Source organism: Mobula birostris, chromosome 2 (genome assembly GCF_030028105.1).
Source record: "Mobula birostris isolate sMobBir1 chromosome 2, sMobBir1.hap1, whole genome shotgun sequence".
NCBI lineage: Eukaryota > Metazoa > Chordata > Chondrichthyes > Myliobatiformes > Myliobatidae > Mobula > Mobula birostris.
In genome coordinates, this window is record NC_092371.1 from 201,874,541 (window position 1) to 201,901,072 (window position 26,532).

The 26,532-nt window shown below is 40.7% G+C and overlaps 1 long non-coding RNA gene across 1 annotated transcript in view; it reads right to left on the reverse strand.

The window, feature by feature from the left end:
- Positions 1 to 7,092: 7,092 nt before the first annotated feature.
- The window catches only part of LOC140210012 (uncharacterized), a 54,297-nt gene continuing 34,857 nt past the window's right edge, over positions 7,093 to 26,532 (reverse strand). Inside the window, exons 2-3 of the long non-coding RNA XR_011889125.1 lie at positions 19,798 to 20,375; positions 7,093 to 8,258 (exon numbers count right to left, since the gene is read on the reverse strand). This is a non-coding gene — a long non-coding RNA (uncharacterized lncRNA). The remainder of the gene's footprint in view (positions 8,259 to 19,797; positions 20,376 to 26,532) is intronic.

Consider the following 26,532-nt stretch of genomic DNA (forward strand, 5'->3'; position numbering starts at 1 on the left):
TTACATCCTCAAAAAATTCTATGAGATTCTTCAGACATGATTTTCCTTTCACAAATCCATGCTGACTTTGTCCAATGATTTCACCGCTTTCCAAATGTGCTGTTATCACATCTTTGAGAACTGACTCTAGCATTTTCCCCACTACCAATGTCAGGCTTACCGGTATATAATTCCCCAGTTTCTCTCTCCCTCCTTTTTCAAAAAACGGAGTTACATTAGCCACCCTCCAATCCTCAGGAACTAATCCAGAATCTAAAGGATCTTGAAAAATTATCACTAATGCATCCACTATTTCTTGGGCTACTTCCTTAAGCACTCTGGGATGCAGACCATCTGGCCCTGGGGATTTATCTGCCTTTAATCTCTTCAATTTACCTAACACCACTTCCCTATTAACATGTATTTCCCTCAGTTCCTCCATCTCACTAGACTCTTGGTCCCTTACTATTTCCGGAAGATTATTTATGTCCTCCTTGGTGAAGACAGAACCAAAGTAGTTATTCAATTGGTCTTCCATGTCCTTGTTCCCCATGATCATTTCACCTGTTTCTGACTGTAAGGGACCTACATTTGTCTTAACCAATCGTTTTCTTTTCACATATCTATAAAAGCTTTTACAGTCAGTTTTTATGTTCCCTGCCAGCTTTCTCTCATAATATTTTTTCACTTTCCTAATTAAGCCCTTTGTCCTCCTCTGCTGGACTCTGAATTTCTCCCAGTCCTCAGGTGTGCCACATTTTCTGCCTGATTTGTATGCTTCTTCTTTGGAATTGATACTATCCCTAATTTCCCTTGTCAGCCACGGGTGCACTACCTTCCCTGGTTTATTCTTTTGCCAAACTGGGATGAACAATTGTTGTAGTTCATCCATGCGATCTTTAAATACTTGCCATTGCATATCCACCGTCAACCCTTTAAGTATCATTTGCCAATCTATCTTAGCTAATTTATGTCTCATACCTTCAAAGTTACCCTTCTTTAAGTTCAGGACCTTTGTTACTGAATTAATTATATCACTTTCCATCTTAATGAAGAATTCCACCATATTATCATCACTCCTACCCAAGGGACCTCGCACCGCAAGATTGCTAACTAACCCTTCTTCATTGCTCAATATCCAGTCTAGAATGGCCTGCTCTCTAGTTGGTTCCTCGACATGTTGGTCAGAAGTCTATCCCTCATACATTCCAAGAAATCCTCTTCCTCAGCACCCTTACCAATTTGGTTCATCCAATCTATATGTAGATTGAAGTCACCCATTATAACTGCTGTTCCTTTATTGCACGCATTTCTAATTTCCTGTTTAATGCCACCCCCAACCTCACTATTACTGTTAGGTGGCCTGCACACAACTCCCACCAGTGTTTTCTGCCCCTTAGTGTTATGCAGCTCTACCCATATCGATTCCACATCCTCTCGGCTAATGTCCTTCCTTTCTATTGCGTTAATCTCCTCTCTACCAGCAATGCTACCCCACCTCCTTTTCTTTCATGTCTATCCCTCCTGAACATTGAATATCCCTGAACGTTGAGCTCCCATCCTTGGTCACCCTGGAGCCATGTCTCTGTGATCCCAACTATATCATATTCATTAATAACAATCTGCATATTCAATTCATCCACCTTGTTACGAATGCTCCTTGCATTGACACACAAAGCCTTCAGGCGCTCTTTTACAACACTCTTAGCCCTTATACAATTATGTTGAAAAGTGGCCCTTTTTGATTTTTGCCCTGGATCTGCCAGCCTGCCACTTTTACTTTTCACCTTACTACTTTTTGCTTCTACCCTCATTTTACACCCCTCTGTCTCTCTGCACTTGTTCCCATCCCCCTGCCACATTAGTTTAAATCCTCCTGAACAACAGTAGCAAACGCTTCCCGTAGGACATTGGTTCCAGTCCAGCCCAGGTGCAGACTGTCCTGTTTGTACCTTAATTCCTCATTGTACATATTGACATGTTGACTTGATTACTTTAATGTACTTTTTGTTGATCTTCAATAATAATTACTAAAAAATGATTTTAAAATGAAAATGAAATTGCTGTATCAATGGAAACACCAGACAGGTCAAGAATGAAAGTGAGTGTGAACAAAATTGCAATCTCTAAACAGAAGCTTGTCTGGCCAAACAAATTGTGTTACTGTTGTGGCAGGGGCTCACACACACCAGATCAATGCAGATTTAAAGGCAGAAACTGCAGAAAATGCAACAAAGTAGGACATTTACAAAGCCCATGCTGAGCAGACAAAAACAAATGGACTGCTCAGGGAAGAGAAGAAGATTTAAAGTTGTGCCAATTTTGAAAAGAGCCCTAACCTGCATGCTGATGATGAAAAATCTAATAATGATGGGAGTGAAACTGAGTATCCTTAAGATTTACTATGTGAAATCTAACAATAGACAAGCAATATGACTTACCCCAGAAGTGAACAGAAAATTAAATAAAATGGAATAGGACATTGACTCAGCTGTTTCTGTCATTCCACGAAATGTGTTTGAACAGCATTTCCAAGATACTAAACTGAAGCCTGCAGTTATCCAGCTAAGTATTTATACTGGAGAAAGGATAAGTCCAGTAGCATGGCATCTGTAAGAGTGAAATACAACATCCAACGAGTCACATTGAGTTTGCTTGCAGTAAGAACAGAAGGACCAACATTTTGGGGCTGTGGTTGGCTGATGCAACTGCAACTTGATTGGAGATCCATCAATCATTTGCATGCCTAATCCCCTGCAATGAAATCAACTGAAAGCAAATTAACAAAGGTAATGGATGATGCCATAACTGCGTCCATATCAAACACTATGCACTGTTGCCTAACAAGGAACAAGCAGATGTTAATGTAAACCTCTATGCCTCTGGTTGGACAAAGGAGGGACATGCTGCTTAGAGGAATTGTGAAAGAGATGACAGCAGTGGTCCAACTACAACAGTTTTTGTAGGCAACATATCTGAGGAAGTTCCTTACATGTTAATCAGGCAGTTACTTGCAAAATCTGGCTTGGTTTTAAGCTGGAGGAGGGTTCAAGAAGTTTCAGGAAAGTTGCAAGCATTCAGATTTGTGAATATAAAGAACCAAAGTCTACTTTGTGTGCGTCAAGGTTATTGCATGAACTTCAAATGGGAGACAAAAAGCTGCTGATAAAAGTATACGCAGAGGCCAAAGACCAGCGGGATGAATGGAAGGCCAGAAGGAAAGGAATCAATGGAGATAGGAAAACAGAGACATTGTGGATGAGGAAACCAAGACGAGAGATCAGATCATAAAGGGAGTAATAGAAGGATTAATAAGAGAATACTCCAGTGTACTAAATGCACTTTCCAAAGAATAAGATGCACAAACTAGAAGAAGAATGAGAAAGGTGTCCAAAGTTGTCAGTGGAATAAAGGAACTTCAACAGCAAAAGAGGGGAACTTTGGCCAAAGTTGACTGGAAAGAGACACCAGCAGGAAGGACAGCAGAGCAGCAATGGCTGGAGTTACTGTAATAAGTGAGGGAAGTGCAAGACAGATATATTTCAAATAGGAAGAAATTTTCAAAGGGAAGAAGGACATTACCGTGGCTGACAAGTGAAGTCGGAGCCAAAGTAATAGCGAAAGAGAGGGCATACAAGGAAGCCAGAGCTAGTGGGAAGACAGAGGATTGGGGAGCTTTTAAAAACTTGCAGAAGAAGACAATAAAGTCATTCAGAAGGAAAAGATGAATTATGGGAGGAAGCTGGTGACTAATATCAAAGAAGATACTAAAGGCTTTTTTAAGTATATAAAGGGTGAAAGAGAATCGAGGGTAGATATGGAACCAATACAAAATGACGTTGGAGATATTGTAATGAGAGATGCAGAGATGGCAGAGGAACTGAATTTCACAGTAGAAGACGTCTGCAGTATACCGGACATTCAAGAGTGTCAAGGAATTGAGGTTCGTGCAGTGAAAATTACAACTAAGAAGGTGTTTAGGAAGCTTAATAGTCTGAGGGTGGATAAATCTCCTGGACCTGATGGAATGCACCCTTGGGTTCTGAAGGAAGTAGCTGAGAGATTGCGGAGGCATTAACGAGGATCTTTCAAGAATAAATAGATTCTGGCATTGTACCGGATGACTGGAAAATTGCAAATGTTACTCCAATATTTAAGAAGTGTGGGAGGCAGCAGAAAGGAAACTATAGACCTGTTAGCCTGACATCAGTGGTTGGGAAGTTGTTGGAATCAATTGTTAGGGATGAGATTACGGCGTACCTGGAGGCACATGACAAAGAAAAATAGACAAAGGAGATGCAGTAGACATAGTGTACTTGGATTTTTAGAAGGCCTTTGACAAGGTACCACACATGAGGCTGCTTAGCAAAATGACAGCCCGTGGAATTACAGGGAAATTACTATCGTGGGTGGAGCATTGACTGGTCGACACAAAGCAGAGAGTGGGAATAAAGGGATCCTATTCTGGCTGGTTGCCAGTTACCAGAGGAGTTCTACAGGCGTCGGTGTTGGGACCATTACTTTTTACGATGTATGTCAATGATTTGGACTACAGTATTAAGGGATTTGTGGCTAAATTTGCCAATGATACAAAGATAGGTGGAGGAGCAGGTACTGTTGAGGAAACAGAAAGCCTGCAGAGAGACTTAGATAGTTTACGGGAATGGGCAAAGAAGTGGAAAATGAAATACAATGTTGGAAAGTGTATGATCGTGCAGTTTGGTGGAAGTAATAAACAGGCAGACTATTATTTAGATGGGGAGAGAATTCAAAATGCAGGGATGCAAAGAGACTTGGGAGTCCTTGTGCAAGATACCCGTAAGGTTAACCTGGAGGCTGAGTCTGTTGTGAAGAAGGCGAATGCAATGTTAGCATTCATTTCTAGAGGAATAGAATGTAAGAGCCGGGATGTGATGTTGAGGCTCTATAAGGCACTCGTAAGACCATACTTGGACAGTTTTGGGCAGTTTTGGGCTCCTTATTTTAGAAAGGATCTGTTGACATTGGAGAGGGTTCAGAGGAGATTCATGAGAATGATTCCAGGAATGAGAGAGTTTCCGTATGAGGAACGTCTGATGTCTCTTGGGCTGTATTCCCTGGAGTTCAGGAGAATGAGGGGGGATCTCATAGAAACATTCCAAATGTTAGAAGTCCTGAACAGATTAGATATGGCAAAGTTATTTCTCATGGTAGGGGATTTTATGACAAGAGGGCACGACTTCAGGATTGAAGGACGTCCATTTAGGACAGAGATGTGGAGAAATTACTTCAGTCAGAGGGTGGTAAATCTGTGGAATTTGTTGCCACGATTGACTATGGAGGCCAAGTCACTGGGTGCATTTAAGGCAGAGATAGATAGGTTCTTGATTAGCCAGGGCATCAAAGGGTGTGGGACGAAAGCAGGGGAGTGGGGATGACTGGATGAAGTGGATCAGCCCATGATTGAATGGTGAGCATACTCATTGGGCCGAATGGCCTACTTCTGCTCCTAAATCTTATGGTCTTATAGTCTTATACACTTTCCTGCAGCCTCAGATTTAACTCCTACACCCACCATGGAGGAGGCCCCAGACCTGAGATTGTTTTCACAGCTATAAATCTCACCTGCCATGCAGAATGATCTCCCTTGTCAGGAAAGATGTTATCCCACAAGAGTAAGAAGGCCTCCACAGTGATTAAATCTTTAGGCCTGATTGTGACAATCTAAAATTTACTATGCCGTGCATGTCTGTATAGTAGTTGTATCATATACTGTGTATATAGTTAAGATGCACTCTCTTTTGAGTTGGAGTTTTAGCTAAGCAGGGAGGAGTGTTGTGTACTTAATGTTTCAGTATATTTGAGTAATCCTGTATATACTGTATATTGTTTGATTAATCATTCTTGTTCAGTTAAGTAATTATGGGTTATATGCAAAAATACATGAATTGCATACAATATCATGCTTCCACGTGATATAGGCAACCCTCCATCAAAGTAAACACGAAATTAGACTTAATTTTGGGCTCCCATTGTCTTCCTGAATTAGTTTATTGTTTTAAAGTTAAAAAACATAACACCCGGATCCCCTAGTATCTCAGATTTCTTGTAGTCTCTATTTAGATATTATTCTTCCCTTTTTTTTTATTCTTTCAAATTGGGCAATCGTGTTTTCTCACATTTTCCTTCATTTGCCGGACTGTTGCATAGCTGCACAAATTACCTATATACTGTTGTTGCCGCTGTATCTCCACTTCATAGCTTAATGATGATAGTGTCATCAGCAGATTTAGCACCCATACTTTTGATGCCTTCATCCAAGTTACTTACATAAACAGTGAAATGTTGAAGCCACACCACTCAATGACTAAACCTCCACAACCTCTTAGTTAAGTAATTGTAAAAATCCCCAGTGCTCTGAATGAAGAAATTTCTTCTCCACCTAGTCTTGAACAACTAACCCCTCATAGTGATATAGTACAAAGGTGAACCCTCCGTTTTGATAGCTTAACTAGGAGAATCATCAGCTCTGCACTTACCGTTCAAACCCTGTAAAACCTTTTCTGTCATGGTGTGCATTGGCAATATTGGAGGAAAGACAGTCTCCAAGGTAGAGATGGTGACCAATGTTTATTCAGTGAATTTCAACCAAACATCCATGGTTCAGCTGAGCAACACTACAAACCGTAACATTCTCAGAGCTAGGACCCTGCGATGAGTGCTAATCAGCTGTCTGCTTAAATAATACATGTAATCGAGAATCCCTGAGCCCAGTAAAGTAAATTTAACAAGTTTAAGCAAAAAGCACCAGGAGACCATTTTACAAACAGTGAATGACTTCAGAAAAAACACAAAGAATTCCAAATGATTAACGACTCTCATTAAGCAACAGTTAACCGATTCAGGTGCTCTAAAAACATTGGAGACCAACACTCTCTGGCTTCTACACAAGCTCAAAGAGCCTGCTGCAGGTATGAACCTGAAACAAGGCAAATGACTGATAACAGGAATTCTGCAGATGCTGGAAATTCAAGCAACACACATAAAAGTTGCTGGTGAATGCAGCAGGCCAGGCAGCATCTCTAGGAAAAGGTGCAGTCGACGTTTCAGGCTGACACCCTCGGTCAGGACTGACGAAGGTTCTCGGCCTGAAGCGTCGACTGCACCTTTTCCTAGAGATGCCGCCTGGCCAAATGACTGATAACAAAGTTAACTCTAATTCACATGCATTCCAACTGAAGTCATCTTAGTGTACCCTTTACATGACCATATTAATGCCTTTTTGTACTTTATTCATCTAGTGTGCTTCATCAAACAATCAGTTGCCGGGGTACTAACCTAAGTACAAAATAAAGAACTGTAATATCCTCTTTCAATTTCCACAGCTGAGATGGCAGTCATTTCATTTCAACATGTCTCCTCCCATTACATGATAGAATGAAAATGGGCAATGTGATATGAAGAAATAAATGGTGCAGACTCTTATTGTAATTGCTTATGGGCAAAAAATAAGCATATCTATATTAAAGATTCCAGATTCAAGTACATTTATTATCAAAGAATGTATAAATAATGCAATTTTAAGATTTACTTGCTCACAGTAGCCACAAAGCAAGTAATTCAAAAGAACCCAATTAAAAAAATACAAATAAAAATAAAAGACAGTGTTCAAGAGAAATTAAAAATATAAAAATCATGCAAACAACTGAAGCGAACAACAGCATTCTGAACCAAATTGAGTCCTCAGATCTGAGCCCCAGCGCAGCCTGGAGGGGGCCCAAAATCCTGCTATCAGTTCATCATATTAACGGCAGGGAGCTACAGCTGTCTTCATAGCCTCAGTCCCACGGAGAGAGGAATGACCATTGCGGAGAACAATCAAAATCGGCTCTTGTCCGGCTTCTTGACACCATGTCTTTTCAATCTACCTGGGTTGGCCTTTAAACTGACCAAACAACAAAACAGCGAAAAGCTCTGGTACCCTGGAGAGAGGAGTGAACATTGAGGAGAGCGTACCAAATTGGCTCTCACCTTTGATCTGGGCTGGCGTTTCAATCATCTAAACAGCAAAACGTACCTCACACTAGAACCCGGCTGCAGTGAAAGGCTCTCGGCTTAGACCATGCCACCTAGCAACTCGCTCCAGGCCCAGATTTCACTGCCCAGCCCAAATCCGCTCTCAAGTTCTTCAAGTCTTGCCCAGAGTAATCCAGCATCGCACACAGGCCAGTCGTACAGGCATCGGAACTCCATAAGCAAACTTCCAGTTAAGATAGCACTACTGAACATGCGTGACAGCTCTGTGGTAGTTAAGATGATAGGTAGTTAAAGAAGTCAGTTAGAATGCATAGGATATCAGAGAATATGGTGTACTGGTTTGCAATGCTTAAGAAATCACATTTCTTTCAGATTAAACTGGTTGAAGTTAATTCATACATAATTTTCAGCTAACCTTTTGAATAATTTCAAAATATTATTTTTCTAATGAAAAGTCATCAACATGAAGCTTTTATTCTGTATTGAATTGAATTAAATTGGATTAACTATTTCTTGCATCCTTCACATACATGAGGAGTAAGAATCTTTACGTTACATCTCCATCTAAATGTGTAATGTGCAATCTTAGTAATTTATAATAATTTATAATAAATAGAACAGTCAGTGTAATATAGAGTACACTCAAATCAGCGTGAGTTAATCAGTCTGATATCCTGGTGGAAGAAGCTGTCCGGGAGCCTGTCGGTCCTGGCTTTTATGCTGTGGTACTGCTTCCCGGATGGTAGCAGCTGGAATAGATTGTGGTTGGGATGGCTCGGGTCCCCAATGATCCTACAGGCCCTTTTTACACACCTGTCCTTGTATCCTTCTTTATAGATATTACCTGCCCTGGTGACTAATAACAGCATTTTCATATTTTATTTCAGCTTTCTAGTACCCCATATAATTTTTGCATCTAGAAATCATCGGCTTTATTAGCATAAAATTGATGCTGGAGAGAAAAGGAGATGTAATAGGTCATTCTTTTATAAGCACTGATCTTAGTCATATATTTGGAAAGAGCTTCCTTTAAGTCGAGCTCAACGGAAGAAGATTGGTTCTTGAGAAAACTGAGCTTCGCTGGAAGTATAACTTTTGACCTGAGAGGGCCTTTGCATTGCTGAAGCACAGTACTAAATGCAGATTCATCATGCTTCAGCCATACACAGTCCTCTGCTGCTCAGATGTTAACTAAAAACAGCATGGACTCAATAAGATTATATCCTACGCTATTTCCACCATTCCAAATGCAATAAAATAAGCTTTGCTTCACAGCAAAATGCTGAGAGATTTTATTTTTTTGTTGACTACGTTTCATTTGCTGAACTGGATCCGAAATACAATTTGTACATTTGCAGGTTTGATGCCAAAAGTAATACATTTAACATCACTGACATAAGACGTTTGTAAAGAATTTACACATTTTATGCAATTACTCCCAAACGAGTGTCAAAGCAATTCATTTATGATTACTTCCAATAAATCAAACATTGATTTTCTGTAAATGGTGAATAAACCTATCTCATTGTTAAGTATTAAAAATGAATGGTGCAGAACCAAATAAAAACCATGATACTTATTAAAGGAGCAGAATGGTTTGCATGCTGGCTGCTCTGAAATCTTGTTGATGTTACTCAAGTGCTTAACTAGAAATAATAATAGAACTACTCACTACTCATTAAAATAAGGAACAGCAGTGTTTCTGGGCGTTCAGAACTTCTTCACCAGGCAAATGCTGGATGACAAGACTGTTTCAAATTTGACCAAAGATAAGCTGCCACTCAAACTCCATGGCAATACAGTCACACTCTAATGTGATACATCCATCTTCCAATCTGTCAGTCTTGTGGTTTTCCAAGCCTCCTATAACTATATTAGGTTCAAGGTTTGTGGATTCATGTCACCCGGGAATAGAATTGAGACTGTCAGAACTCATTTCATTCATGGTTGTCAGGCGCTGTCACACAATGAAATTTGGAGAACTCTGCACAATCTGTCCTTGTGGCTCAATCTGGCTAAGGTTTCATAATGTGGTGTGATCAGCCTTGTATAGAATCAGAGTCAGTCTAAGCCAAATAATTTATTTTTATTATTTTTCGTTAAATGACCATGCCCTCTCCCTGCACATCTATAAGCAAGCAGACAAAAGAAATATGTCAAAATCAATGTGTCAAAATACAATTAATCTCCAATTATACATTATGTTAAATATTATAATCTGGTTACACTTGTATTTTGGTTATGTCTGCTACAACTGTAAAGTAGTATTTTAGTAAGTTTTTGAAAGCTGTCTATCATTGCAAGGACAACTACAACACAACAGCCCATATTATGATTTTTTTCATCTTCAAAAGACTCTTACCCCCTTCAGCTGCTGTCATGATGTATGACTTTCATGGTTTAAAATATGCAGAATGAATCTTGATTTGAATTGAAGTGGACAACATATAGCAGTTTTCTGACATTTCAACACAGCTGACAACTTTGCCTACTGAGCAGGCATTGTCCTCTGAGGTTGGGTGGACTACAACCGGAGGTCATGGGCTAAGGGTGAAAGGTGAAATGTTTAAGGGGACTATGAGGAGAAATTTCTTCAACAAGAGAGTCATAAGAGTGTGGAACTGTGCAAGTGCAATTGGTACATGTGAGCACGATTTTAACATTTAAGAAGCATAGATAGGTAGGGGTACGGAGGGCTATGGTCTAAGTGCAGGTCGATGGAACTAAGCAGATTAAAGGATTCAGCACAAACTAGATGGGCTGAAGGGCTTGTTCCTGTGCTGTATTTTTCGATGACTCAGAATCAGGACTATTATCACAGACTGGCATGATATAAAACTTGTTGATTTGTGGCAGCAGAGTAGTGCAAATACAGAAAATTATTATGAATAGTTGAAAAGATGAATTAGAATCAGAATCAGAATCGTGCTTATTACCATAGTCCTACATGACATATTTTGGTGCTTGTGATAGCAAAACAGAGCAAATACATAAAACTACTATAAATTACAAAATAAGTAAATAGTGCTAAAAGAGAAATAGAGAGATAGTGTTCATGGGTTTGTGGACTTCTCAAAATTCTAATGGCAGAGAGGAAGAAGGTGTTTCTGAGTTGTTAAGTGTAAGTCTTCATTCTCCTGCATGTCCTCCCTAATGGTAGTATTGTGAAGAGGACAAGTAACAGAGGTGAGGGTCCTTAAAAAAAGAGGCTGCCTTCTTGATACATCCCCTCGAAGGTGGAGAGGATTGTGCTGTGATGGAGCTGTCTGAGAATACAACTCTGAAGCCTCTTGTAATTCAGTACGTAATAGCTTCCATAACACATTGTTAGCTGGCATGGCTGGCTGAGAGGATTGGGAGCATCTTTCATTTCAATATTAGAGGGTAAAAAATATTCAAGGGAAATAATTTGTGCTTAAATATAAATAACGAACATACTGTATATGTATTTCCATCTAATCAATCTGGAGCGCTGAGCAAAGAAATATGCAAATTTGTTAGGTAATATTATTCCAGTAGTTACAGTAATGACATCCAGAAGCTTCTTACCAACAATTGTTAAACAAAAGAAATAAGTAGAAATTTTGTAACCTCTGTGTGGAAAAATAAGAGAATGTTTTAATGGATGTCCAGAAATTAGTCAACAATGAATTGACAAAATATTAACACCAATAGACATAATTTTTAATATAGGCCTTTGATGACTCACAGAAGCACATAATCTAATGCATGCAAATATGTTATATAATTGAAGTCACATGACGGCAGCCCTAAAAAATGCACCGTGCTTTTCAGAAATGAAACCTGAGTCATTTAGTAATTCTTAGAAAATGATTTAAAGATACCATGTTTACTGTATCAACACACACAAAAAATGCTGGTGAACGCAGCAGGCCAGGCAGTATCTATAGGAAAGGGTACAGTTTACTGTATGTTTTAATGGAATTCCATCCAGCTTTGTTCATTATTAAAAAAAAAGACAGATCTCAATCTTGATCATATTTACAGCACCACACATTTCTTGTAAGTTATGCAAAATTTATTTACCTCTTTCTAACATCCTTAAATATATTCACATATTACTACCATTTTTTATGTAGTCATTCCTTGATCTTTAATTGCTTCAGAAATTAATGTTCAATTTGTCATCCAGGACATATTAATCTATTGAGCTTCAAATATTGATGTAACATAGTTCTTAATAATTTTCCAAATAATAAATCCATGACATATATTAATGCTTTTGTTTTTTTTAATTCTCAGTTTTATTTTTTTTCTATCATGAAAAAGGCTATTTCATCATTGAGTGATGGTGAATATGGCAACACTGAATATTAATTTAAACACAGCTCCTTCAGAATTAAGCAGATTACTCTGCAATCAGCATTTTATCTTCTAGCTGCACAGACCAGTAGCCAAGGGACTTTATTTTAGTCCGTTTTCAAGTCCCCAACATTCCCAACAAAAAGAAAATATGTGAAATGTAATGGAGAGGCTCAGAAATACTTTGAGTTTTACCCACTGCCTGAAGGAAAGTCTTGGTGTAAAATCTTGATTCAGGAGAGGAATATAACAGGCAGTTGACAGGCAAGTGAAAGAGCCCTCTTTATACATTACTCCATCTCAAAATTGCCTTCAGTGCCTTTCCATGTGTATAAAGTGAGTGATCTCAGGAACAATATGCAAAATTACGTGCTTTACATTACATTAGGGATGCAATATCACATACCAATGCAATTCTCTATTCATTTCAATTCAACTATCGAATTAAACAAATGTTGAAATTCAACATTTCTTCAAATCTTGTACTCTTGTTTTGACATAAAAACTTGTCTTGATATAAAATATACACGTATAAGCATTGTGCTGTTCTCAAATCAAATAAACATAGCCATGCAATTACTTCTGATAAATAAAATCTATATATAACAAAGGAAAATTACTCAAAATGTTTATCAGAAAAGTTGTTTTTCCTCATTGTTTTGCAAATTGTCCAATAAAAATAGAAATAAGTCAAAGATACCGTGCAGCAAAGATGGCAAGAAGGACAGGCAGGTGAATCAACAGGATAATTTGCTGTGCGATAGAAATACAGCAAAATCTGTAACAGATACTGATCTAAATGCACTGAACTTAAATGCACGCAGCATTAGAAATAAAGTGGATGACCTTGTTGTACAGCTACAGGTTAAAAGGTATGACATTGTGGCCATCACCGAGTTATGGCTAAATGATGGATGTGATTGGGAGCTGAATGTCCAAGGATACACAGTGTATAGGAAAGATAGGAAGGTAGGTGAAGGGGGTGGCGTGGCCCTGATGGTCAGTAACGATATCAAATCACTAGAAAGAAGGGACAGAGGATCAGAAGAGGTAGAATCCTTATGGGTCGAGTTAAGATATGGCAAGGGTAAAAAGACACTAATAGCAGTTACATACAGGCCTCCAAACAGCAGCCGGGATGTGGACTACAAGTTACAGCTGGAAATAGAAATAGCGTGTCAAAAGGAAAATGTCAAGATAATTATGGGGGATTTTAATAGGAACGTGGATTGGGAAAGTCAGGAAGGTACTGGATCTCAGGAGAGGGAGTTTGTAGAATGCCTACAGGATGGCTTTTTGGAGCAGCTTATGCATAAGCCCACCAGGGGACCGGCTGTTTTGGATTGGGTGCTGTGTAACGAACCTGAGGCGATTAGGGAGCAGGAGGTAATGGAACCCTTGGAAGTAGTGATCATAATATGATTGAGTTCAGTTTCAAATTTGAAAAGGAGAAGCTGGTATCAGGTGTATCAATATTTCATGGAACAAAGGAAATTACAGTGGTATGAGAGAGGAACAGGCCCAAGTAGATAGGAAAAGTAAGCTAGATGGAGGGACGATAGAGCAGAACTGGATGAAATTCCTACAAGAAATAAGGAAAGTGCAGGAAAAATATATTCCAAGAAAAAAGAAAATCATGAATGGAAAAATGGCACAAATGTGGCTAACGAGAGAAGTTAAGGCTAAAATAAAAGCAAAAGAGACGGCATACAAGGAAGCAAAAATTAGTGGGAAAACTGAGGACTGGATGACTTTTAAAAACTTACAGAAGGAAACTAAGAAAGTCATTAGGAAAGAAAAGATGAATTGTGAAAGGAACATTAAAAAGGATACTAACAGTTTTTTTAAATATATGAAGAGTAAAAGAGTGACACGGGTAGATATAGGACCAATTGAAAATGATGCTGGAGAAATTATAATGGGTAACGAAAAGATGGCAGAGGAACTAAATGAGTATTTTGCATCAATCTTAACAGTGAAAGACATTAGCAACATACCTGATAGTCAGAAGTCTCAGGAAATAGAATTAGGTACAGTCAAGATTACTAGAGAGAAACTGTTTGGGAAGATAAATGAACTAAGAATAGACAAATCTCCTGGACCAGATGAGGTGCACCCACGGGTTCTGAAGGAGGTGACTTTGGAGATTGTGAAGGCATTGGAAATGATCTTCCAGGAATTAATAGACTCTGGCATGGTTCTGGAGGACCGGAAGGTAGCAAATGTAGTTCTGCTGTTTAAGAAAGGAGGGAGGCAGCAAAAAAAAAAATTACAGACCTAGTCGTCTGATATCCGTAGTTGGAAAGTTATTGGAGTCGAACCTCAAGGATGAGGTTATGAAATACCTCGAGGTGCATGACAAGATAGGCCCAAGCCAGCATGGTTTCATGAAAGGAAGATCCTCCCTCACCAGCCTATTGGAATTTTCTGAGGTAATCTCAAATAAGGTTGATAAGGGAGAGGCTGTGGATGTTGTGTATTTGGATTTTCAAAAGGCCTTCCATAAGGTGCCGCATAAGAGGCTGCTTAATAAGGTGAGAGACCATGGAATTACAGGAAAGATATTGGAATGGGTGAAGCATTGGCTGATAGGCAGAAAGCAAAGGGTGAGAATAAAGGGATCCTATTCTGATTGGTTGCCGGTTACTAGTGGTGTTCCACAGGGATCGGTGTTGGGCCGCTTCTTTTTACAATGTACATCGATGATTTAGATTATGGTTTAAATGGTTTTGTGGCTAAGTTTGCAGATGACACCAAGGTAGGTGGAGGAGCAGGAAGTTTTGAAGAAACGGAAAGGTTGCAGAGAGACTTTGTCAGTTTAGGAGAGTGGGCAAAGAAATGGCAGATGAGATACAATGTTGAGAAATGTACAGTTGTACATTTTGGAAGAAGAAATAATCGGGCAGATTATTATCTAGATGGGGAGAAAATTCAAAAATCGGAATTACAAAGAGACTTGGGGGTCCTCGTGCAGGATACCCTAAAGGTTAACCACCAAGTTGGATCGGCAGTAAGGAAAGCGAATGCAATGTTGGCATTCATTTCAAGCGGACTAGTGTATAAGGGTAAGGATGTGTTGATGAGGCTCTATGGGGCACTGGTGAGACCTCATTTGGAATACTGTGTGCAGCTTTGGGCCCCCTATCTTAGAAGGGACGGTCTGATGTCGCTGAGGGTTCATAGAAGATTTTTGAGGATGATTCCTGGAATGCAGGTACTAACATATGAGGAGCGTTTTTTGGCTCTTGGACCGTATTCATTAGAGTATAGAAGAATGAGAGGGGATAGACAATAGACAATAGACAATAGGTGCAGAAGTAGACCATTCAGCCCTTCAAGCCTGTACCGCCATTCTGAGATCATGGCTGATCATCTACTATCAATACCCAGTTCCTGCCTTGTCCCTACAACCCTTGATTCCCCTATCAATAAGATACCTATCTAGCTCCTTCTTGAAAGCATCCAGAGAATTGGCCTCCACTGCCTTCTGAGGCAGCACGTTCCACACCTCCACAACTCTCTGGGAGAAGAAGTTCCTCCTCAACTCTGTCCTAAATGACCTACCCCTTATTCTTAAACCATGCCCACTGGTACTGGACTCTCCCAGTATCTGGAACATATTTCCTGCCTCTATCTTGTCCAATCCCTTAATAATCTTATATGTCTCAATCAGATCCCCCCTCAATCTCCTTAATTCCAGCATGGACAAGCCCAGTCTCTCTAACCTCTCTGCGTAAGACAGTCCAGACATCCCAGTTATTAACCTAGTGAACCTACGCTGCACCTCCTCCACAGCCAGGATGTCCTTCCTTAACCCTGGAGACCAAAACTGCACACAATACTCCAGGTGTGGTCTCACCAGGGCCCTGTACAAATGCAAAAGGATTTCCTTGCTCTTGTACTCAATTCCCTTTGTAATAAAGGCCAACATTTCATTAGCCTTCTTCACTGCCTGCTGCACTTACTCATTCACCTTCAGAGACTGATGAACAAGTACTCCTAGATCTCTTTGTATTTCTCCCTTACCTAACTCCACACCGTTCAGATAATAATCTGCCTTCCTTTTCTCGCTCCCAAAGTGAATAACCTCACACTTATTCACATTAAACGCCATCTGCCAAGTTTCTGCCCACTCACCCAGCCTATCCAAGTCACCTTGAATTCTCCTAACATCCTCATCACATTTCACATTGCCACCCAGCTTAGTATCATCAGCAAACTTGCTGATGTTATTCACAATGCCTTCCTCTAAATCATTGACGTAAATCGTAAACAGCTGTGGTCCCAATACCGAGCCCTGTGGCACCCCTCTAGTCACCACCTGCCATTCCGAGAAACACCCATTCACTGCTACCCTTTGCTTTCTATCTGCCAACCAGTTTTCTATCCATGTCAATATCCTCCCCCCAATGCCATGAGCACTGATTTTACCCACCAATCTCCTATGTGGTACCTTATCAAATGCCTTCTGAAAGTCAAGGTACACCACATCCACTGGATCTCCCACGTCTATCTTCCTGGTTACATCCTCAAAAAACTCCAATAGATTAGTCAAGCATGATTTGCCCTTGGTAAATCCATGCTGGCTCGGCCCAATCTTATCACTGCTATCAAGATATGCTGCTATTTCATCTTTAATAATGGACTCTAGCATCTTCCCCACTACTGATGTTAGGCTAACAGGGTGATAGTTCTCTGTTTTCTCCCTCCCTCCTTTCTTAAAAAGTGGGATAACATTAGCCATTCGTCAATCCTCAGGAACTGATCCTGAATTCAAGGAACATTGGAAAATGATCACCAATGCATCTGCAATTTCCAGAGCCACCTCCTTTAGTACCCTAGGATGCAGACCATCTGGACCTGGGGATTTGTTAGCCTTCAGTCCCATCAGTCTACTCATCACCGTTTCCTTCTTAATGTCAATCTGTTTCAGTTCCTCTGTTACCCTATGTCCTTGGCCCATCCACACATCTGGGAGATTGCTTGTGTCTTCCCTAGTGAAGACAGATCCAAAATACTTATTAAATTCGTCTGCCATTTCTCTGTTTCCCATAACAATTTCTCCCAATTCATTCTTCAAGGGCCCAACATTGTTCTTAACTATCTTCCTTCTCTTCACATACCTAAAAAAACTTTTGCTAACCTCCTTTATATTCCTAGCTAGCTTGCGTTCATACCTCATTTTTTTTTCTCCCTGTATTGCCTTTTTAGTTAAGTTCTGTTGCTCCTTAAAAATTTTCCAATCATCCATCCTCCCACTCACCTTAGCTCTGTTATACTTCTTTTTTTAATGCTATGCTATCTCTGACTTCCTTTGTCAACCACTGTGGCCACTTTCCCCCCTTTGAATCCTTCCTTCTCCGGGGAATGAACTGATTTTGCACCTTGTGCATTATTCCCAAGAATACCTGCCATTGCTGTTCCACTGTCTTTTCTGCTAGGATATCCCACCAGTCAACTTTGGCCAGCTCCTCCCTCATGGCTCCATTGTCTCCTTTGTTCAACTGCAATACTGACACTTCTGATCTGCCCTTATCCCTCTCAACTTGCAGATAAAAACTTATCATATTATGGTCACTACCTCCTAATGGCTCCTTTACTTCAAGATCACTTATCAAATCCTGTTCATTGCACAACACTAAATCCAGAATAGCCTTATCCCTGGTCGGCTTTCGTACAAGCTGCTCCAAAAATACATCCCGTAGGCACTCTACAAACTCCCTATCCTGGGGTCCAGTACCAACCTGATTTTCCCAGTTCACCTGCATGTTGAAATCCCCCATAACTACTGCGACATTTCCTTTACCACATGCCATTGTTAACTCCCTATTCAACTTGCACCCAATATCCATGCTACTGTTTGGGGGCCTGTAGATAACACCTATTAGGGTCTTTTTGCCCTTACTGTTCCTCAGTTCTATCCACACTGACTCTACTTCTCCTGATTCTATGTCCCCCCTTTGCAAAGGACTGAATCTCATTCCTCACCAACAGGGCCACCCCACCCTCTCTGCCCACCTTTCTGTCCCTTCGATAGCACGTATACCCTGGTACATTCAATTCCCAGGTCTGATCCCCCTGCAGCCATGTCTCCGTAATCCCAACAAAATCAGTTACCCATTCGCACCTGAGCTTCAAGCTCATCCGCCTTATTTCTGACACTTCATGCATTCAGATATAGAATTTTTAACCCATTTCTCCTCTCTCTGTTTAAATCGCTGCCTATTGTGCATAACACAGCTCCCTAAACTCTCACCGGGCTATACGCCCCTTGAATTTTGTTGTCCTTCTTAAATTTACTTACTCTTTCTGCACATTTAACTCCATGCTCCATCAGACCATCCCTCTGCACATGTATCCTCCTTATCATTCGTTCCGCCTCACCTTTCTCTACTTCACATTTAATATTCTGGAACTGTGTAATCCCCACCTGTCCTTTATACTTCATCTCGCTATCTCTCTCACATTCTGGATCCCTGCCCCCTGCAAATTTAGTTTAAACCCCCCCAAGCAGCACTAGCAAACTTTTCTGCAAGAACGTTAGTACACCTCCAGTTCAGGTGTAAACCGTCCCGTCGGAACAGATCCCACCTTCCCCGGAACAAAGCCCAATTATCTAAAACCCTGAAGCCCTCCCTCCTGCACCATCCTCTCAGCCACGTATTGATCTGTATAATCCTTTTGTTCCTCGCCTCACTCGCACGTAGCACAGGTAGCAATCCTGAGATTGTTACTCGGGAGGTCCTGCCCTTCAGCTTCGCACCTAACTCCCTGAACTCACTACACAGGACCCCCTCACTCTTCCTACCCACGTCGTTGGTCCCTACATGGACCACAACATCTGGATTCTTGCTCTCCCTCTTGAGAATAACCTGCACCCGATCTGAGATGTCCCGGACCCCGGCACCAGGGAGACAACATACCATCCGAGACTCCCGATCTCCCCCACAAAATCTCCTATCTGCCCCCCTGACTATAGAATCCCCTATCACTACCGCTGTCCTCTCTTCCCTCCTCCCCTTCTGTGTCGAGGGTCCAACCTCAGTGCCAGAGACAGGACCACTGCAACTTGTTCCTGGTAGGTCATCCCCACCAACAGTATCCAAAACGGTATACTTATTGTTGATGGGAATGGCCACAGGGGTGCTCTGCTCTCTCTGCCTGCTCTCCCTCCATCTCCTGACAGTCACGCAGTTGCCTACCTCCAATCTTTTCGGTGTGACTACCTCCCGATAACTCTTATCTATCTCTGTCTCCCGAAGGATCCGTAGTTCATACAGCTCCAGCTCCAATTCCCTAACTCGCTCTGATAGGAGCTGCAGCTGGATGCACCTTCTGCAGGTGTGGTCATCAGGGACAACTGCGTTGACCCTGACCTCCCACATACTGCATATGGAGCACACCACTGCTCTTACTATCTCCCCCATTACCTGATCCCAGATTAATCAGAATAAATGAAAAAGTACCTACCGACCTTACCTTTTTTCCTCAGTAAGCATGTACTCAGGCTCATGGATTATCTCTCACCGAAGACCCCCTTACGCCGAAGCCCACTGAGCCAAAGCCCAGCACTCTGCTCCCGTGCACTCCGCTGCCCGCACCTGAAAATGGGCCTCTTTTTAAACTCTGCGCTCGCTGCTGACGTCACCCACGCCTGCGCAGTTTTACCTTCCTCCTCAGGTAATCTCATAGAACATTTCAAATATTGAAAGGGTTGGACAGAGTAGATATGGAAAGGCTGTTTCCCTTGGTGGGTGAGTCCAGGGCAAGAGGCAACAGTCCTAGAAGTAGAGGGCATTTTAAAGAGATGAGGAGAAAATATTTTAGCCAGAGGGTCGTGGATTTATGGAATTCGTTGCCACATACAGCTGTGGAGGCCCGATCATTGAGGGTGTTTAATGAGGAGATTAGTAGGTATTTACTTAGTCAGGGTATCAAGGGATATGGAGAAAAAGCCAGAAATTGGAACTAGATGGGAGAATAGTTTAGCTCATGGTGGAGTGGCGGAGCAGACTTGATGGGCCGAATGGCCTACTTCTGCTCCTTTGTCTTGTGATCTGAAATATAAAGAATTTTAAGAGAACTTCTAGTATGTTCATATTTAATGATTTTATAGTATTAAATTCACAAATTATCTATTCATATGGATTTGGCCATGTTTAAACAAGTGCTGTCTTAAAGACTTTGAGAAAGCCTTTCAAGAAATTTCACAAGGTCAAGCCACATTTGGATTATCAGGACTGCTTTTTCAGTTGGAGTGCTCTTGTTCTTCAAACTTCAGTATCAGTTGTTGATAATCCAGATGGCACACTTAACTCCTATGCACTAAATGACTTTCACATCTAGAGATCCACTTTTCACAGTCAGATAGCTAAAAGGAAATGAAGGTCAATGATATTCACAGGTGAAGTAAAATTACTTCAGTCTTTGACTGTTCCCTGGTTGACATGAGTGTCTAACAGTAATAAACTCCTCAAATTCAACACCTAGTTAATCATTCAGCTTCAAAAAGCAAAATAAAATCCTAAATTAGACAGACCTGCATTTTAATTTGCTGTTGTACAAGGAACATTTCCAAGAATGGATTGTCAATCAGTTTTACTTTTGAACCCTGAACATTATCTGGCACAGTAAGGATTGATACTCATATGTTCCGATTTCCAGACCTCTCTTCAATTCACATAATTGAACATGGTCTATTAGTTTGAAATGACTTTTAATTTACTTGGTAAGTGATCAACTAACTTTATTTTAACCTCCAACCCTTTCTTCCTTCCACTTTCACCTTTCTCAGAACTACTTCAAATTACATAGCTCCATCATTATTTATGAAACAATGTTGGTTAGAACACCAAATGGGTATTTGCTTTCAATCAGAACCATCATATTATTTAAATATCCTTCAGAGCATTTTCAGAACATAACCAAACAAAAAACAGCAACCATTATTTCAAAGCTATAAGTATTAGTGTTTTGAGATATTACTAATAATTATTTCAGTTTTCTGCATTCTTACAGTACATTCTAGTTTATTGTTAAACTAGTTTTGATGTAATATCAGAAACATTCAGTATTTTTTGACAATTCTGACACTCAGCTAACCAGGCACTATGGGTTAGCCACCTGTCACAGAGAAAGTAAATCTCTATTGTGTTTGTCTTTCTACCACTACTTTACCATATAATAGACTTAATGGTGGAAAGTTTTGTCAAGCTGTGAGCACTCTGAGGACCTCATTAACTTCTCTCAACAAATTCTTAAAATTACGTAACTGAACTCTTTCTAAGGAAAAGTTTAGTGCATGCAGACAACTCACTACTGACTATAATTCTGCTAGTTTCCCATTTCAATATGATTAAGCAAATGGCTGAATTTATATTTACTTGCTGCTATCCCTTCTCTTCAAACCATAAAAATTCTGATGATGTATATAGACAGGGCTTCTCAACATAGTCCGTTTCAGGGAAATCACATGCATGCTGCTTCTTTAATTTGATGCCTCGCAATACTTAAGCTTTTATTTCCCTCTCATTTATTACATAAACTCAAGGTTTATTTTTATTCTGAGGCATGCAATATGTTTTTTTTTTGCCTATGAACTAATAAAACTTCAGACAGTTCAGAAGGAGCAAATTCACTGAAAAGGCCAACAGAAAAATTAATTTAGGGAAAGTTAGTAGGGTTTTTATGACACAGCTATATCATATACTTCCCATTAAAGAACAAGATTTGAATGTATTTCTAGTTATTATGTCTACTAAACTTCTTTATGCTGATGTTTGAATCTGTGCTTCCTGATGGCTCTGGTCCTGTATTCACTAGAATTCAGAAGAATGAGGGGTGACCTCATTGAATTCTATCGAAAGGTGAAAGGAGTTGATGGAGTGGATGTGGAGAGGATGTTTCCTATGGTGGGAGAGTGTAAGGGCAGAGGACACGGCCTCAGAATAGAGGGGCATCCTTTCAGAATAGAGGTGAGGAATTTCTTTAGCCAGAGAGTGGTGAATCTGTGGAATTCTTTGCCACAGACAGCTGTGGAGTCCAAGTCTTTATGTATATTTAAGGCAGAGATTGATAGATTCTTGATGGGTCAGGGCATGAAGGGATATGGGGAGAAGGCAAGAGATTGGGGCCAAGATAGAAAATTGGATCAGCCATGATGAAATAGCAGAGCAGAATTGATGGGCCAAATGGCTGATTCTACTCCTATATCTTATGGTCTCTGTTCGCCCTCCTGGCACTTATCCGTGTAAGCGGAACAAGTGCTACACGTGCCCTTACACTTCCTCCCTTACCACCATTCAGGGCCCCAAACAGTCCTTCCAGGTGAGGCAACACTTCATCTGTGAGTTGGCTGGGGTGATATACTGCGTCCGGTGCTCCCGATGTGGCCTTTTATATATTGGCGAGACCCGACGCAGACAAGGAGACCGCTTTGCTGAACACCTACGCTCTGTCCGCCAGAGATAGCAGGATCTCCCAGTGGCCACACATTTTAATTCCACATCCCATTCCCATTCTGACATGTCTATCCACGGCCTCCTCTACTGTAAAGATGAAGCCACACTCAGGTTGGAGGAACAACACCTTATATTCCATCTGGGTAGCCTCCAACCTAATGGCATGAACATTGACTTCTCTAACTTCCGCTAATGCCCCACCTCCCCTCGTACCCCATCTGTTACTTATTTTTATACACACATTCTTTCTCTCACTCTCCTTTTTCTCCCTCGGTCCCTCTGAATATACCTCTTGCCCATCCTCTGGGTCCCCCCGCCCCCTTGTCTTTCTTCCCGGACCTCCTGTCCCATGATCCTCTCGTATCCCCTTTTGCCAATCACCTGTCCAGCTCTTGGCTCCAGCCCTCCCCCTCCTGTCTTCTCCTATCATTTTGGATCTCCCCCTCCCCCTCCAACTTTCAAATCTCTTACTCACTCTTCCTTCAGTTAGTCCTGACGAAGGGTCTCGGCCTGAAACGTCGACTGCACCTCTTCCTAGAGATGCTGCCTGGCCTGCTGCGTTCACCAGCAACTTTGATGTGTGTTTCTTTCAATATTCCATAGGTTTCAATGAGATCCAAAGACCAAAGCTACACAAGATACCGACAGCGAAGCTTAGAAGATATCCTTCACTTGCCCAAAAGCTATTTCTAGAGGTGGGTTAGTGAACCGTGCTCATTTAATAAATGCCAGAGAATCAGAAGGTTCAGTCTGGAGTTCTAACCAGAGTTTCATTGATTCGAGACTAGTTTGAATGACAGTTGGGGAATTCAAATTCATGTCATTAATTACAGAATTTTAGAAAATATACTGACAGGAAATTATCAGATTGTGAAATTGTTAAGACTGTTCCTAAATTACTACAAGTTGGTCATCAAGGTCTTTTGCCTTTTGAGATTGAGCAGGAGAATGAGAAGGGGGGATGTTCTGGATGGTGAGGGCCCTTAATAACGGATATACACCTTCTTGAGGCACCGACTTATGAAGATCCATACCAGGCAGTGATGCAACTAGTCAGAATGGTATAGCTAGAAATATTTGCTACTGTCTTTGGTGAAATCTCCTCAAACTCTGAATGAAGTATAGCCACTGGCATGTCTACTTCAAGATTGCACTTGTATGTTTGGCCCAGGACAGATCCTTTGAGATGTTGATCCCAGGAATTTGAAGCTGCTCACCCTTTCTACTTGATATGAATCTAACCATCTCTTGTGCTATACCAACTAAAGAGTGGGGATCTGGGTAAATGCCAAGTGAGAATGGTTACTATGAAGATGCTCCCTCTGTGTGAATATTTTCCCCAAAAGAGAAAGAATAAGGAGAGGCTAGATACACTCAAGTATAAAGAAGGGAATTTGTGTTTAGAGTCAGATCAAGTGGCCGAGATACTAAATGAGTATTTTGTGTTGGTATTTACTGAAGAGTAGGTTTTGGAGGATAGTGAAGGTAGAATGCAATGTACTAATGTGCTGGAACATTTTGAGATTACTGAGTCACCTGAAAAGCTTTAAGGTGGATGAGTCCCCAGGGCCTGTTGGCATATATCCCAGAATATTGAAAGAAGCGAGTGAGGAGATTGCTTGGCCTTCACAAAGATCTTTGTGCCCTCACTAGCAACAGGTGAGGTCTCAGAGGAAAGGACAGGAACAAATATTGTGCCTTGTTGAAGAAAGGAAATGTGGATAATCAAGGTAGTTATAGGCCAGTGAGCCTCACAACAGTGATAGGGAAGCTATTAGATAGAATAATGAGGGATAGGATTTGTGCACATTTGGAAAGGCATGGCCTGCTTAGGAATAGTTAGCATGGCTTTGAGTGGGGCTGGTAATGCCTTACAAACTTGAACAGATTTTTGAGGTCACAAAAGAGCTTGATGAAGGTAAGGCAGTACATGGACTATAGTAAGACTTGATAATGTCTCTCATGGTGGGTTGATTCAGCAGATACAGATGCACATGGCCAAAAGAGAATTGCAAGTTTGTATTTGGAACTGGCTTGCCTGTAGAAGTCAAAGAGTAGGGATGAAAGGCTATTATTCTGGCTGGAGTGCTATGACCAATGGTGGTCCTTAAGGATTGGTTCTGAGATCTCGGTTGATTTTGATATCTATTAATGATTTGGATAGAAATATACAATGGGCAGATTAGTGGGTTTGTGTGCAACGCTGATATTGGTGGAGTCAGATGTTTATCAAATTATGAGAGACATAGATAGAATAGACAGACAGAATCTCTTCTGCAAGATGGAAATGTCAAACAGCAGAGGAGATCATTTTATGGTTAAAGGGGGAAAGTTTAAAGGTGACATGAGGAGCAAGGATTTTTTACATAGAGTAACAGGTGCCTAAAATGAGTAACCTGGGGCTGATAGTGGATACAGACAGGAGGTGTTTAAGAGGCTCTTAGACAGACATTTGACTATGAAGAGAATGAAAGGATGAGGATGATAAACAAGAGGAGAATGCTCAGACATAAATGTCTAAGGCACAACGTCTGGGGTGAATAGCCTGTCTAATGTGGCATTGTTCTGTGTTCTATCCTGTATGTTCATCATCCATTTGTTCCACAGGATGGGTGGGGGCTATGAGGGAGAATAAACACATTAATTTGAATTGCTAAAACAATGATGTTAAGCATAAATTTGTGCAGATGAATATTGTCACCCACTGCTAACTTTAGGTTCCCATATATATGTGTCATATGCAATGTAGCTGGAAGTAGTAGAGCCACATTAGAAATGTTAGTCCCTGCTTTGAACAGCCTGATGATGATGTGATTATTTCCATTTCTGCTTCAATCTTAGGGTTGACTGGGTGGGGTGAGGAAAAGAACCAGTTACCCACCTTTTCATGTTCCATGCTTTCTTCTCCCCAACTACAGGAGAAGAAAATTTGAAGTGGGGGGCCATAGCTTTTTAAACCGGAGAAAGAAGACGATTTGGTGAATGTATCACAGGGCTCACTTCTTCTGCTCAGTGCTTGTTTGTTGTGTCCAGAAGTGAGAGAAAACAACACCTTTGCTTATTTTTATGCAGAACATGGAACATGAACACACTTATTTTCCTGTGATTCCGGGTATAACATGCAGCACTGGGCTTATTAAATATTGAGAAAGACCTGACACGTCAGCTGATGGTTTTTGCCTTCTTTGTATGGTGCAGACTAATCTGAAGCCCACGATGTTTGATGCTGGCAATTAAGGCTTCCAACAGTTGAGTTAAAATAGTGTCATGTGCATTAATATAATTCTCGCTTGGGCAAATTCATTGGAAATACAGAAGAAATATGCCTGGACTTTGATCCTCAGTGAATGGTGTAATTGAATCCAAGTATTGCACCCCACTCCTTATATTCAATTCCATTCAAGCCAGCGAAACTGACTGACAGAAGGAATAAAGAAAAAGTTGACGGTACATCATGGGCACATTTCCCCAGTCTGAGGATGGATTTCTAATTGCATTACTGCTATATCATGGTTTTAGTCACCCTGACAAACATCCAGCAGAAAAATCAATCTTCAATCCTATCCTTTGGCAGGTTAAAAAATTAATTCAGCTTAAGCATGGTCTAAATTCTCAAGCAAAGTTTTTTATGAAATGAATTGAGTTTTATATTTAATGGATATTCTTAGCCATATTGTGAAATTGGATTTTTGCTTTGAAATCTGTAATAACCCATATTTTACCTGAACATAATTTCCAGATTGACAATAGAAAA